This window comes from Dipteris shenzhenensis, chromosome 17 (assembly GCF_047967505.1).
Source record: "Dipteris shenzhenensis isolate YYH24624 ecotype China chromosome 17, Dip_SZ_1.0, whole genome shotgun sequence".
In the NCBI taxonomy this organism is placed as follows: Eukaryota; Viridiplantae; Streptophyta; class Polypodiopsida; order Gleicheniales; family Dipteridaceae; genus Dipteris; species Dipteris shenzhenensis.
The window spans coordinates 56,373,552-56,390,404 of record NC_141612.1 but is presented as its reverse complement, the minus strand read 5'-3'; positions in this window follow the sequence as shown (position 1 = coordinate 56,390,404).

Sequence of the window (16,853 nt, the reverse complement as noted above, 5' to 3'; positions counted from 1 at the left end):
GAGATGTTTGTCAAAATGATAAAGAGATTCCTGGAAGGTAAAGATAAGGTGCGTAGAAGCTCTGGGATAGGGAAGGAAGTGCGCTGCCTCCCTGCCCACACTATGTGTGGTTATAATAATTATATATTATATATTATCATACAAATATTTTGAATTACTGGTCCATTCAAAATTGCTTCTTTTCAATCTGAATTCTTACAACATTTCTCTCTTTTGATGCATGTTTTTGATGTGAGTAAGCAAGGAAATCCAAGCTAGATGCAAGATCGAAAGATATGGACACCTTTATTCATATGATTGTAGTCCATGTGACAATATTGCAATGAGGATCAACTATGAGCTTATGTGAGTTGCCTTATTCATGTATTTGTTGAGCTTCAACTCCCAAGATGGACAAACAATATGGCCAAGTCAATAAAAAATCACCACCCCTGACAGTTGCAGGGAGGATCGAGTCCTAACAGACCCTGCGTCGTGTCTCATGTCCACATTTTTACTCATTCGCCTTTTTCCTTTAAAAAGTTGATTAAAAGTTAGGATTCAAGTTCAATTTCGAGTTACCAGTAATGTCCTCCACGACGGAAAGGCTGCTTGCCGCAATTCTAGTTTTGGTCCTGGATACCAACTTATTCAGGCTCCAGAGCACCGAAATATATAGACAGATTTTTAAAACCTTCATACACATACCATGTGAAGTCATCCATGACCCTCATCTAATGGCCGGTCAATGAGTTCGGAACATTGCTCACCATCAATTATCTCCATCCATGTCTTGAGAGCAACTATAGGTACATTAATGCAAGCACACATTGAAGTAATGTGCTCACAATAAAATTCACCGGGTTCACCTTTCCTCCTTTACATAGCGGAAGAAGTTGACAGAAAAACACCACGACCATTGGATATTGAGGTCTGCTAAATCAAATGAAGGGCTTCGTTTTCTCTAATTTAAGTAGATCTAAAAGAAAACTATATACAAAAATACAAGGAAACCAAGGCACATCAACAATCTAGAAAGCTTTGCCTTTTACTGGTCAGATACCATGGATGGAGGTGCATACGATTGAGCGCTATGAAACCCCATGGGAATGCCAAAGGGATTTCCAAAATAAGTTCATGTTAGTCGCTTGTGTGCAAACCCACCAAAATGTGGGATCATTTGATAAGTTCATGTATGGGTTCATTTGATAAGTCCCTTCCATACACCCAACAAAATGTGTGTGTGATGGTATGCCTTCCACACACCAAAATAGACCCTTGCAGAGTCCCTTTGATCATGTAAGTGTGATGGTATGCCTTCCACACACCAAAATGTGGGATAATTTACTAAGTTCATGTATCCCAGCTTCCCAAATCCATACACGCATATTTTCGTTGCATAGGCCCACCAAAATGTGGAATCACTTGATAAGTTCATGTATCCCAAAACGTCAGACAAAAAGGGCGGGATTTTGATTTTTTATTCCCAAAGTCTATTTCCCCCACAAACTCAACCCCCCCCCAACTCTGCAATCAAGTAAAATTAGCTTCAAATTAGCTTATTAGCTTGCATTTATTTGTTAGCTTATTATCGTGTTCATAAGGGTTGATTGGATTAATATGTGTGCTTATACACTTCATAAGCCACTATAAACTAAAGTAAAGTTCTCCTTCATGGAGTACAAATTGCATTTGAAAACCCACTACACAATGCATACATATAAAGTCTCCCCTCCATTGCACAAGCACATATATAATAATGATCCCCTTTGCATTCCCAAAACATGACAGTATCTGGAAGTGGCATTACAAGTTTCGATGTAGTGCCACAACATACCGAGCAAGAGCAACTTGTTGTGTGCTTGCCCAAGCTAATGCAACCTTGTGAGAACAAGCAACAAGTTCAACTAATCTATGGCATACATCCTCATCATGATGTGGTCCGTCAAAGCAATCTTCATCTTATGGCACATCCCCAACTGCTGCTAGTAGCATATTGTGCAAAATGCAACATGCCAATTTACTCGTTGCATCAGCTTGGACTTTGGGTTTAGGAACTTCTTATTGAGGTATTGCCATTGGACTTTCAATTGACCAAACGCATGCTCCACAACAATTGCAGATGGAGGATAAATAGAAGTTGAACTTGCATTGCAAGCCTATGCTAGGGGTATCATACAGATTGATGAAGCATGTTGTAAGTGCATATACATCATCTCCAAGGATGTACTCTTGAATGTGAAAAGAACCATCAATAAAATCAGAACTTTGTAGGGATATGGAAACTACTCAAGACCTATGCAAAGTTTATTACCAATAAGATGATTGGAGGATTATTGCAGGTATCATTCTTGATGATTGTTACATATTTTTTGTTCACATAATAAGACACACATGTAAATAGTGGCCTAATCTTGGGACATATATGATCAACTTAGATGAAACCTATGCCTCCAATGCATCTAAGTCAATCCAAAAAAGGTCTCATTTTAAGGTAACTAGACATATATGCTAGGGTTCAATAGCAGAAAAGATGGAGACGGGATATTCAATGTAAAGAAAAATGGCTGAATGTACTTGTTAGTAAGCTTATCAATAGACATCTATTACAAACTAGCGGTAATAGGTTAGAGACTAGCCTAAAGAAAGAATCATAGGAGGCATGCCCATGTATTTAGGCAAATTAGCAAGAAACAAAAATGAAATCTTTGCTCCTATGCTAGCAGTCAATAGTAGAAAAGGTTGGGACATCCGCATCAATATTTGCATGTGGATGCTATGTAAGTGAAGGAAAAATGTGCAAAACGAACATCCACATCCGTATATCCCGCCGTCGGATTAGCACCAAACTTTGCAAGGGTCTTAAAACCATTGGTTTTAATGTCCTTGCAAGGTGTAAGGTGCATCGGATGCCAGATGTGACACCAAGGAACAAGAATGCCCATATTTACATGTGGATGCTATGTATGTGAAGGAAAAATGCACAACGGACATCTGCATCTATATATCCCACCGTCGGATCAGCACCAAACTTTGCAAGGGTCTTAAAACAATTGGTTTTAATTTCCTTGCAAAGTTTCAGGTGGATTGGATGCCGTATTCTGCCACCGGGGAACAACAATGCACATATTTGCACGTGGATGCTATGCGATATGAAGGAAAAATGCGCAATGGACACCAACATCCATATATCCCAACGTCGGATCAGACCCAAACTTTTCAAGGTTCTTAAAACAAGTTGTTTTAATGTCCTTGCAAAGTTTAAGGTGCATCGGATGCTGGATGTGACACCGGGGAGCAAGTATGCCCATATTTGCATGTTGAAGGACGAATGTGCAATGGACATCCGCATCCGTATATCCCACCGTCAAATCAGCATCAAAATTTGCAAGGGTCTTATAAAATTGGTTTTAATTTCCTTCCAAAGTTTTAGGTAGATTGGATGTCGTATGTGCCACCGGGGAGCAAGAACGCACATATTCGCACGTGGATGCTATGCGATATGATAGAACAATGTGCAACGGACACCAACATCCATATATCCCACCGTTGGATCAGCACCAAACTTTGCAAGGGTCTTAAAACAATTTGTTTTAATGTCCTTGCAAAGTGTAAGGTGCATTGGATGCTGGATGTGATACCGGGGAAGAAGAATGCTCATATATGCATGTGGATGCTATGTAAATGAAGGAAACATGCGCAACAAACACCGACATCCGTATACCACACCGTCGGATCAGCACCAAACTTTTCAATGGTCTTAAAATAAGTCTTTTTAATGTCCTTGCAAAGTGTAAGGTGCATTGGATGCCACAGGTGACACCGAGGAACAAGAATGCCCATATTTGCATGTGGATACTATGTATGTGAAGGAAAAATGCACAATGGACATCCGCATCCGTATATCCCACCTTTGGATCAACACCAAACTCTGCAAGGGTCTTAGAAAATTTGAATTTAATGTCCTTTCATAGTATCAGGTGGATTGGAAACTGTTTGTGCCACTGGGAGCAAGAATGCATAAATTTGTACGTGGATGCTCCGCGATATGAAGGAAAAATATGCAACGGACACTGACATTCGTATATCCCACCGTCGGATCAGCACCATACTTTGCAATGGTCTTAAAACAAGTTGTTGTGATGTCCTTGCAAAGTGTAAGGTGCATCGGATGCCAGATGTGCAACTGGGGAACAAGAATGCTCATATTCGCATGTGGATGCTATGTATATGAAGGAAACAAGCGCAACAGACACCGACATCCATATACTACACCGTCAGATCAACGCCAAATTTTGCAAGGGAATTAAAAAATTTTGTTTTAATGTCCTTACAAAGTTTAAGGAGCATTGGATGTTGGATGTGACACCAGGAACAAGAATGCCCGTATTTGCATGTGGATGCTATGTATGTGAAGGAAAAATACACAATGGACATCCGCATCTGTATATCCCACCGTTGGATCAGCACTAAATTTTGCAAGGGTCTTAGAGAAATTATTTTTAATGTCCTTCCAAAGTATCAGGAGGTGGATCGGATGTCGTATGTGACACCGGGGAGCAAGAATGCACATATTTGCGCCTGGATGCTACGCGATATGAAGGAAAAATGTGCAATGAACACTGACATCCGTATATTCCGCTATTGGATCAGCACTAACTTTGTAAGGGTCTTAAAATAAGTTGTTTTAATGTCCTTGCAAAGTGTAAGGTGCATCGGATGCCGAGTGTGTCACCGAGGAATAAGAATGCTCATATTCGCATGTGGATGCTATGTATATGAAGGAAACAAGCTCAATGGACACCGAGATTCGTATATCACACCGTCAGATCAACACCAAACTTTGCAAGGGTCTTAAAACAAGTTGTTTTAATGTCTTTGCAAAGTGTGAATGTGCATTGGATGTTGGATGTGACACCGGAGAATTAGAATGCCCATATTTGCATGTGGATGCTATGTATGTGAAGGAAAAATGCACAATGGACATCCGCTTCTGTATATCCCACCGTTGGATCAGCTCCAAACTTTGCAATGGTCTTTAAATTTTCTTTTTTTAATGTCCTTGCAAAGTGTAAGGTGCATCGGATGCCGGATGTGCCACAAGGAACAAGAATGCTCATATTTGCATGTGGATGCTATGTATTTGAAGGAAACAAAATGCAACGGACACCGACATCTGTATACCACGCCGTCGCATCAGAACCAAACTTTGCAAGGGTCTTAAGACAACTTGTTTTAATGTCCTTGCAAAGTGTATTTACATGTGGATACTATGTATGTGAAGGAAAAATGCACAATAGACATCCGCATCCGTATATCCCACCGTCGGATTAGCTCCAAACTTTGCAAGGGTCTTTTTTTTTTAAAGAATGTCCTAATTTGAATACATATGTGAAGGAAAAATACACATTAGACAAGGACATCAATCCATATGTCCCACCATCAGATTGGCCCTACATTCTGTACAAGACTTAAACTAATTGTTTTTAATGTCTTTGCAAAGTCTTAGGTGCATTGAATACGAATGTGCCACTAGGGAACAAGAATGCTCATATTCGCATGTGGATGCTATGTTTTAATGCCCTTGCAAAGGATTAGTTGCATGAGGGTTTAGGGTTTAGATTTTAGGGTTTAGTTTTTAGGATTTAGGGTTTAGCGTTTAGGGTTTAGGGTTTACATGCAAAGGATCTAACTGCATGAGCGTTTAATGTTTAGGGTTTAGTTTTTAGAATTTAGGTTTAGGGCTAGGGTTTATGGTTTAGGGTTTTGGGTTTTTTATTTAGGTTTTAGGGTGTAGGGCTTAGGGTTTAGAGTTAAGGTCTAGGGTTTAGGGGTTAGGGTTTAGGACTAGGGTTTAGTTTAGGGTTTGGAGTTTAGGGTTTAGGGTTTTGGGTTTAGGGTTCAGGGTTTAGGGTTCAAGGTTCAGGGTTTAGGGCTCAGCGTTCAGGGTTTTGGGTTTTGGGTTTGAATATTAATTGCATTGTATTCTTAATTGATATTTTCATTTAAATATCAAATTATATTGCACATTGTATTTTTATCATTACACATTACATTTTATTTTTATCATTATACATTTGGCAATTCGAGTATTGTCCTTAGATTTAGATTAATTTGATTTTAAATTCTTTAAATGTTTATTGGATGTATATCATAAATAAAATAGCATTTTAAAGATAGAATCAAGATAATTATTCGATTATTTAATTAATATAAGATTCTTACGTATATTGTAAAATATTTTGGGTCAAAAACATTTTATGATCATTTTTAAAATTAAAAAAGCTTTTCAACATTTAGAATAGAATGTTTTTGCTTATTTCATAGATAAACAACTCATTTCCTTTAGTAGACTACAACAACTATAATATTAATGACATATTATACCATGCATAGCAGAAGATACATTCTTGGATGCTAATTTCCTAGATAAAGACTAATATATATAGAATCCAATTCACATTTGCTTTTTTATGTGCCATGTCGTCTAATTAATCTCTTACATAAAAGAAAATTTCCTTATATATATATATAGGAATAATGTAACACACTCTTCTAATTTCCTAGGTGACCACCCCTTTTCCTAAATAGAGGTATATATCTTAGCTAGAGAATGAGATTTCCTATATAGGAATGCAACACACACATCTTATTTCCTAGGTGAAAACCTCTTTTTCCTAAATAGAGGTATCGATTTCCTATATAGAAATGTAACACACTCATCTAATTTTCTAGATGACAACCTCTTTTCCTAGATAGAGGTATGCATTTTATTTTTTTCCTAGATAGAGGTATTGATTTCCTAAATAGAAATGTAACACACTCATCTAATTTCCTAGATGACCACCTCTTTTCCTAGATAGAGGTATGCATTTTATCTAGGGAAGGAGTTTTCCTAGATGTACATACCAAAATGCCTAGTTATATCTAGGAAATTTCCTCCTTTTTCCTAGTTTGTGAGGTTTTCCCTATATAGTGAACTGCTAGAAGTTCCTTGTGTAATACACTCCCATGCATGTTTCTCAATGCTCTTGCATGAGAAATATCCATGCCAAGACAAGCAAATAACATCCAATGGACATGATACTTTGCAAAGGCTTGAACTTGCTAGTTTAAGGCTTGTGCAAAGTGTCATTACCCTTGGATGTCATTTTCATGGCTAGAAGTTGACAAATGCATATTTTTGAATGGGCATGCATAATGCATGGTGGAAAACTAGGAAATATCTGATCCAAGCCATGCAAACCACACATCTGATAGCCATGATACTTTGAATAGGACTTAAAATACACCATTTTAAGGCTAGTAGAAAGTATCATGTCTTTTGAATACCATTTTCATGGCTAGAAGCACACCGATGCATGTATTTCAATGCTCATGCATGATGCATGGTGAACAACTAGGAAATATCCATTCCAAGCCATGCAATTGCATTAACATTAGATGGGCATGATACTTTGCATAGGCATTGGAATTGCCTTGTTTAAGGCTTGTGCAAAGTATCATTCTAAAAAAATACCGTTTTTATGGTTAGAAGCACACCAATGCATGTTTTTCAATGCTCATGCATGATGCATGGTGAAAAACTAGGAAATATCCATTCCAAGCCATGAAAATGACATGAGATGGTCATGATACTTTGCACATGCCATGAAATCACCTAGTTTAAGGCTTTTACAAAGTTTCATGTCCATAAAATACCATTTGCATGGCTGCTAGAAGCACATCAATGCATGTTTTTCAACACTCATGCATGATGCATGGTGAAAAACAAGGAAATATCCATTCCAAGCCATGCAAATGACATCAGGTGGCTATGACACTTTGCCAGACATTAAAATTATCAAGTTTAAGACTTGATCAAAGTATTTTGTCCATCAAATACCAGTTTCATTGCTACAAGCACACCAATGCATGTTTTTGAATACTGATGCATGGTGCATGGTGAAAAACTAGGAAATATCCATTCCATGCCATGAAAATTACACCAAATGGCCATGATACTTTGCACAAGCCTTGAACTCACCCATTTTATTGCTTGCACAAAGTATGATGCTTATCAAATGTCATTTGCATGGCTAGAAGTTGACATATGCATGTTTTTCAATGACCATGCATGATGCATAGTGCGAAACTAGGAAATATCCAATCCAATCCATGAAAATGACATTGAATGGGCATGATTCTTTGCATAGGACTTGAAATCACCTGGTATGAGGCTTTTGAAAAATATCATGCACATCTAATACCATATGCATGGCTAGAAGTATGTTTTAAAGGGTGCAAGGTGTGGTTAAAAAGGAGATATGATAAAAAAAGTCAACATGCACCCTAAAACAGGGCCTCCCAGGCTACAAGATTTTGTAATCCAATACAAGTCATCGTTTATTAAACCTAGTAAGAAACTAGAAGTGAGAGAAGTACTAAAAGTTTTAGGAAATGCAAAAACAAAGGAAAACTTTGTTTTTGTCGGTCTAGGTGCTGGTAATTCAAAAAGCAAACCCAAATGCCTCTTTTTTTGCCACATCTCTCTTGTTTGAGTTCTTGCCAACTTTTTGCCTCTTTCTCATGACCTTTCCACCATCTCCCTACCCTCCCCTGCCATCCCTACACCACTGTTGGCCCACTCCCCTCCACTCGAAGCTTGAAGAAGAAGGTTTCTATTTTGGGAACTAAAGAAGTGGATGATAGTTTGAGTGGTTTGTCTTCAAATTTCTTCTTCTAAGTAAGCTTCCCAACCCTTTCATCTGCATTAGAATAATCTTTGGAATCTACATTGTGTGTTTACACGTTTCTTATGTCTTTGTGGTTGCACAAAAGGCAAATATGAGATTTTTCTACGGCCCAAGGGAGATGCTACCAAAATTTTCCAATTATTTGCTTGCTTGCTTGACTTCGTTGCTTTCTTGGTATCTTGCTGTCTTGTTTGTGTATTTTCATTTCTCTTGTTTGTTTTGATTACTTTGTTGCTTGACATTGTTGCTTTTTACGCATTGCTTGATTTGTAGTATAATTTTTAGCACTCATGCACAATGCATGGTAAGAAATTTGAAAATACACATGCCCAACCATGAAATTGACACCTGATCCCCATCAAACTTTGAAAGCAGAAGGGTTTATTTCTTATTGAAGCTATGTAAATTATCATGCCTATCAGAGACACATAGATATGCTAGAAGCACTCATGCATGATGCATGTTTAAGAATTGTGAAAATATGCCTGCCCAACCATGCAAATGATATCCTATCAACTCAAAAATTTGCAAGGATAAAGGTATTAATGGTATTAAAACTTGTATAAAGTATCATATCCATCAAACCCACACACATATGCTAGAAGCACACTGATGCATATTAACACTCATCCATGTTGCATGATAAGAATTGTGAAAATACACATTCTCGGCCATGAAAAAGATACCTGATCCACATAAAACTTTTGCAAGAACAATTCTATTACTTTCATTAAGGCCTATACAAAGTATCATACCTATCGGGAGTGTTGATGATGCAATCATTAAGGATGCTTGTATATTTAAAGAAATTTATGAGATTCAAACATTGGGTCAAACCATAGGCTTGAATGTTTCTTGGAAATCTCTTCATGTAATGTCTTTATAATTTAATATTTTATTGTGCTATGTAAAAATTGTATTATCTATTTCTCAGTCAACCATTGAATAATATTTGTTATCAAGTAAAATGCATGTGTTATAAAAGGTAAAAGTTATTCCTTAGAATTTTAGATGACTTCTTCACACTATGTACTATGAGTACTGATGCACTTAAGACTTTTGATTAATCTTTCACACTTAGACAATACATAAATAGTGACAGTAATATCAATGTTGTGAATTGTAGTACTTAATCTTTGGCAACAATAAGATACGTTGTAGCAATTGAACGGTCAACCATTGTGTAATTTTACTCCACGTATGCATTTTGTGCTACCATTTCTTGGTAAGAATGGCAATTAAAAAATGGTTTCCATTTCTTTGTAAGAAATGGCAGTCAAGAGATAGTTGCCATTTTATGCTGCCATTTCTTCTTAGAAAATGGCAAAGAAGTGCTTGCCATTTCTTTGAATGAAGTGGCAGTCAAGAAATGGTTGCCATTTCTTACCAAGAAATGGCAATCAAGAATTCGCTACCATTTCTTCATAAGAAATGGCAGTCAAGAATTTGTTGTCATTTCCTCATAAGAAATGGCAATCAAGAATTTGTTGCCATTTCTTCGTAAGAAAGGACAGGCAAGAATTGGCTACCATTTGGTGCTGCCAATTATTGCTAAGAAATGGCAGACAATAAAAGGTTGCCATTTTTTGTTGCCATTTCTTCCAAAGAAATGACAGTTCAAGAACTAGTTGCCATTTCTAGCTGTCATTTTTTCAAAAAATATGGCAATTTGAGAAGTTGTTGCCATTTCATACATAAGAAATGGCAAAATTGGAAATTGTGTGCCATTTACGATTGCCATTTCTACCTAGTCTTGTAGTAGGGAATTAACCCGTCGAAGTAAGAAGCAAAAATTTGGTGCGAAGACTAACCATCGTGAAGGAATGACTACTTCAATGGTACTTGCAAAAGGTCAAGAAGCACTTGAGTTAGTGATATTGAATAAAAGGCAGACCAGAGATGAACATCCTCGAAGGTGAGCATCATCAAAGGAAGATAGACAAAACAAAATCTATGAAATTCATGATATTTTCTTCACTCAGTAAGTAGCACCATCGAAAAAGTCACGACTGAAAGCACAATGTATAGAGATCACAGCACAAAGCTAGAGAAAGACTTCTCAATGTTTGAACAACGCCACTAACATGAATGCATGCAAGGAGTCTTTGGAATGTCATAGAGAAGCTATTGAGACATACCTACTATCAACAATAACGAAGAGACCAAATAAGTGCATTCAGACCTTAGATACCACCACTAGTGGAATAGAACTATAAGAAAACACCCAACAACATCAGTGAACCTCAGACCGAGAGGATTGAGCATCTCATATAGCCAATAAGATCACCAACTTCCAAAGAACAACAAATACAATAGGTTGCCAAACTACAACCAAAGAGATTGAGAAATGAATGTTTTGCCCCTCCCAAACCTCCACCCCCAGGATCATGTGTGCATCTATCATCTTCTTCTAAACCAAGCTGTGATAGATATGTGCAACCAATTAACATGAACACATGCAAGGAGTCTATGGAATGTCATATAGAAGATATTGAGTCGTACCTATTAGCAATAACAAAGAGACCAAATAAGCATGCTTCGACCTCAAATATTGCCACTAGAAACCTATAACTATAAGAAAATGCCCAACAAGCACCTCATACTGAGAGGGTCGGGTATCTCACACAGCCAATAAGATCACAAAATTCTAAATAACATGGCAAGTACGCAAGGAGTCTATGGAATGTCATATAGAAGTCATCGAGTCCTAGCTATCAACAATAATAAAGAGACCAAATAAGCATGCTTGGACCTCAGATACCACCACTAGTAGAATAGAATTATAAGAAAATTCCCAACAACAAGAGCGAACGATCGATTATCTCACACAACCAATAAGATCACCAACTTCCAAAGAACAACAAATACAATAGGTTGCCAAACTACAACCAAAGAGATTGAGAAATGAATGTTTTGCTCCTCCCAAACTCATCCGCCCCCAGCATCATGTGCGCATCTATCATTTTCTTCTAAACCAAGCTACGATAGATATTTTCAACAAATTAAGACCACCACAGTAACTAGCAAACCGAAGGATTTCTTCCAAACTAAGCCCAGTAGGCATCCACAATGAACTATAACACCATTGGAGTAACTTATAGATATGCACGATGAAACAATAGCACAAGAGCAATAAGAATAGAACATTTGAGAGTATTCGAATGGATATTGACTAGAAAGAAATGGCAGTCTTAAGTCATAGAGAAGCGTTACTTGGAAAGAACGAGAAGCAAAAGCATAGCACCAAAGATCTAATGCAAGGAAGTAGTAGAGCCATTAGAAGATCCCGACTGACTATTGAAAACATAAACCCACATGCAAGGAACTTTTTAACTTAAGACAGCATGCATTAATGCATCAAGTGTCACCTGGGAGACATAGCAATCCGAAAGAACTTGCAAGCAGCCACAACTATTGTATACAAAACAATCTAAAGAATGTTGCTGAAGAGATACCATTGTCTAGCCTCAGACAATGATAAGCTTTTGCCAATAGAGAGTATTACAAGTGATACAAACGAATATTTCAAGAAACACTGCTCCTTTGAGAGATATCCAATAGAAGGAAAAACACGCATAAAAAACCCATCGGTGTCGAACTTGAGATAAGAATTAATTGTCCGTGGATACAAGGTATCACAAGTGCTACAAACAAACGGTATAGAAATGTTGTTGTTGTGAAGAGACATTGTAGACATCTTAGATAGCGCCTTCGAAAGCTCTTGCAAAAAAGAAAGTGTGAGCCTTTGAGAGATTGTAAACATGAGCAAAGATGTCACATAGCTCCTTTGAAAGCTCATGTAGACAAAAAGGAGTGTGAGCAAAAAGCAAACCGTGAACAAAAGAAAATGCAAACAAGATGGTGGTGAGGGTCATAGAAGAGCCACACCACCATCAACATTGAAAGATCATCATCTAACCTAAAAAGCAACCCTGCCTATACAATATCCATCATAACCAAATTCTTGAAATGATAACTAACATTAGATGCCCTTGCACAATCCCCATAGATAACACAAATGAGGCTGAGGTGGATGCCCCCTTTGTGTGGAAAGGACCAATCAGTGAATTGGAATTGGGATTGTGTTACATCACCTTAAAGGGGGCTAAACTCAGATTCTCCACCCAGCCACAATTCCAGAGTACTCCTTCTTGCATCCATCCGTGAGCTCCCCCCCAGAGTTCCCTCCCCTTTCTTCCTTTTATGGAGCCTCTCTCTAGAATCTCCCCTGAACCCAGTGCATGCCATGTGGACCCCTTTTATGCCAAGTGTCCTTTCAAAGGACCTTACTCTTTTGACTCCTTTTGGCATCCTTCTATAATGCTAGGTCTATTTTGCCTAGGCATTAATTCATGTGTCCATCGTTGCATTGTCAAACCCTCTGGTTTCTCACTTCACCATAACCACACCAGATTATTTTGGGATTATGGTTGATGTAACATTCCCTTCCCCTTAAGAATGGTTTACGTCCTCGAAAACAAAATTGGGAAACCTCCTCTGGAGACTGCTTACCCTTTCCCATGTTGAACTCTCTTCAGATCTATCTTTCCACTTAACCAAACACTCTTGCCATATAGTATATTGTGTTCTTTTTTCTTGTTTATCTAAAATTCTTTCTGGTTCGTGTGGTAAAGATGCAAGTTCAATGAGTTCAACTAGGATTTCATTTCCAATGAGATTATCATAATCTCCTAATTTTCTTTTTAGCCTACTGACATGAGAAATTGGATGTACTCTACATCCCTCAGGTAAGGTTAATTTGTAAGCAAGTTCTCCAATCCTCTTAAGTATTGTGAATGGTCCACAATTCCTAGGGAACAACTTCGAACATTTACCTATCTTTAGAGATTGTGAAGATTCAGGTACCTTAAGGTAGACTTTCTCATTTACTTCAAACTCCAACTTTCTACAGTGGGGGTTTGCATAACTTCGTGCTCTATCATGAGCTCTTCTTATGCTATCTTTAGCTAACTTAAGCATTTGATTCATATCTTCAAGAAAGTCTTTGGCTACCTGAACCTTCTCCTTTTTGAGTCCCACTGTCATTGGGGCTCTTGGTTGAAATCCATACATCATCATGAATGGACTAAAACCTATTAGTTGAATGTTTGGCACTGTTATATGCAAATTCTAATATGGGCAGATACTGTTCCCAATTAGTTTGCCGTTTACTTACATATGCTCGAAGCATATCCTCAATGATCTGATTGACTCTTTCAGTTTGACCATCACTATGTGAATGATCCACGGTGCTCATATTCAATAAAGTTTATAACCTCTTAAACACAACCCTCCAAAAATTGTTGTTAAATTTGCTATCCCAATCACTAACAATACCGGCTGGTAGCCCATACAGTCTATAGATATGCTCTACAAATAGCCTAGCTAATTCTGGAGTTTTAACATCTTCACTAATAGGAATAAAATAAGCCATCTTGGTCAATCGATCCACAATTAGCCACACTGAGTTGTGCCGCCTCTGTGTCCTAGGTAATCCCACAATGAAATCCATGGAGATGCTTTCCCATTTGCCCGATGGAATCTCGAATGGGTGTAGGAGACCTCCTATCTTAAGGCATTCAGCCTTATTGACCTGGCATTTTTTGCACTTCAATACATAATCTTGGATGTCCTTACCTATTCCAGGCCAAAAGAATTGGCTTTTTAGAAGCACATATGTCTTTTGAATTCTCGGGTGTCCAACACTCGGATTATCATGACATTCAAAAAGAATTTGGCACCTAATGTCATTATTATCTAGGACACATACTCTATCCTTGTAAAGCATATAACCATCTTCAATAGTATATTTTTTCCACTTGAGTCCTTTATCACCAACCTATGGTGTGTCGCTATTACCATGCGACTCGTCAATGAAAGCCTCTCGATTAGTTGGATCCCTATTTTTAATTGCTTTCCATATATCAGAGAAGTGAGGATCAAACTCACATTTTCCCTTTAAGGACTCTAGGAAATCATTCTAAAATTGACTAAAACTCAATTCATTAACAATTGGCATTCGACTAAGAGAGTCTGCTATCACATTGAACTTCCTTTTCCTATATGTCAATTGTATATCAAACTCTTGCATCAACTCAACCCATCTAGCTTTTCTACCTTTAAGCTCTAGCTGATTACAAATCCACTTAATGCTCTCTTGATCAAAGATGATCTCAAATTTTGCACCATTTAAGTAGTGCCTTCACTTTTTTAAAGCATAGACTATAGCATATAGTTCCTTCTCATAGGCCGAGTAATTCCGTTAGGCACGATCTAACTTTTTGCTTTCAAAAGCCACTAGTCGACCTTTTTGTATAAGTACCGTCCCAACAACAACAAAATCATTGGCACTGTCTCAACCATGAATGGTTCATTGGGATCCACTACTTTTAAGACAAGAGCTGCCGTCGCTATAGCTACTTTTAATTTTTCAAAACTTCTCTTTTGAGGTTCATCCCATATGAAGGTGCTTCCCTTCCCCTTCAGCTGGTCCGTCACCGGAACAGTAATCCTAGCATAATCTTGGATGAATCTCTTATAGAATCTTGACAAACCTAAGAATATCTGTAATTCTTCTATATTTGTAGGATGTGGCCATTCTAAAATGGCCCTTATTTTGTCAGGGTCCATGCGAACCCCTTCTTGGGATATTATATGTCCCAAGTATTTCACTTCTTTTACAAAGAATTCACATTTGGATTCTTTAGCAAAGAGTGAATTATCTCTAAGCAACTGGAACACTTTTTGCACATGTTCCAAATGCTTTTTCCTCGTTTTACTATAAATAAGGATATCATCTAAAAATACTACAGCAAATTTTCCTAGATATGGCCTTAAGACACTATTCATAAGTGTTATGAAAGTTGTTGGAGCGTTTGTTAATCCAAATACCGTTACTTTAAATTGATAATGCCCATACCTAGTACAAAATGATGTCTTAGGGACATCCTCTTCCCTAATTCGTACTTAGTAATATCATGATCTTAAATCAATTTTAGTAAAATATTTTGCCCCTTGAAATTGATCAAAGCGCTCATCAATGCGAGGCATAAGATACTTATCTTTTATGGTGATTTTATTTAGTGCTCGGTAATCTATGCATAAATGCATAGTACCATCCTTTTTCTTTACCAGTAAAATTGGTGCAGACCAAGCTGAGCTACTTGGTTGGATTTGGCCCTTCCTAAGATATTCCATTAACTATCTTTTGACCTCACGTTCCTTCGTTTGACTAAGCCTATATGGGGGTGTACAAACAAGGGTAGATCCAGAAATTAAATCTATTTTATGATCTACTTCTCTCTCAAGAGGTAAACCATCAGGTAAATCAGACGGAAAAACATCTTTAAATTCAGACATTAAATCATTGAAAGAAGATGTATATTTTTTAACATTATCAAAAACATCATTACTTCTTTCTGATGTAGAAGACATAAAATCACTCATAAAAGTAAGTTCAAAGAGATATACCTTGCATTCTTCTTGGTGTAATAGTCATTCCAATTCCATTGAACAAATAAGAGGAGAGTTAGGCACATCATGTTCTCGTTGAATCTGGAATAGTCGTTCCAATTCCATCGAACAAATAAGAGGAGAGTTAGACACATCATGTTCTCGTTGAAACTGGAAGATTCTACCCTCTTTTTCAAACATAATGGAGTTATTAAGATAACTCCTCTATAAGCTATGCCCAAGACTCTACAGCCATTCTCGACCAAGCACTACATTTGTTCAGTCGAGATGCATGATTTGGAAATCCAAGGCATCCTAATAACCTTGAATATCCACCTCTATGCCATGTATCATGGTATCCCAAATTTTTTTATCACTGCCCTTTGCCAAAGAGACCACATGTAATCTGTCCATCCATTGATATCTGTGCACTGATACCCAATTGATGCAATCTACCCACTAAAAACTGTTCCACTGATATCCACTTATGCATCCCACTGATACTCGTTAAATAGTGAATGGTCAGGATGGTCGGGTTTATTACAAGGCGCTTCATATGACAATAAATGTAAAAAATAGCATAGAAGGCTTTACAAGGTTTTTTATGACAATAAAAGAGCTTAAATATTTATACAAATGCAATAAAAATAACCAATAATCATCAAGCTCCAATATGTCCCATGACAT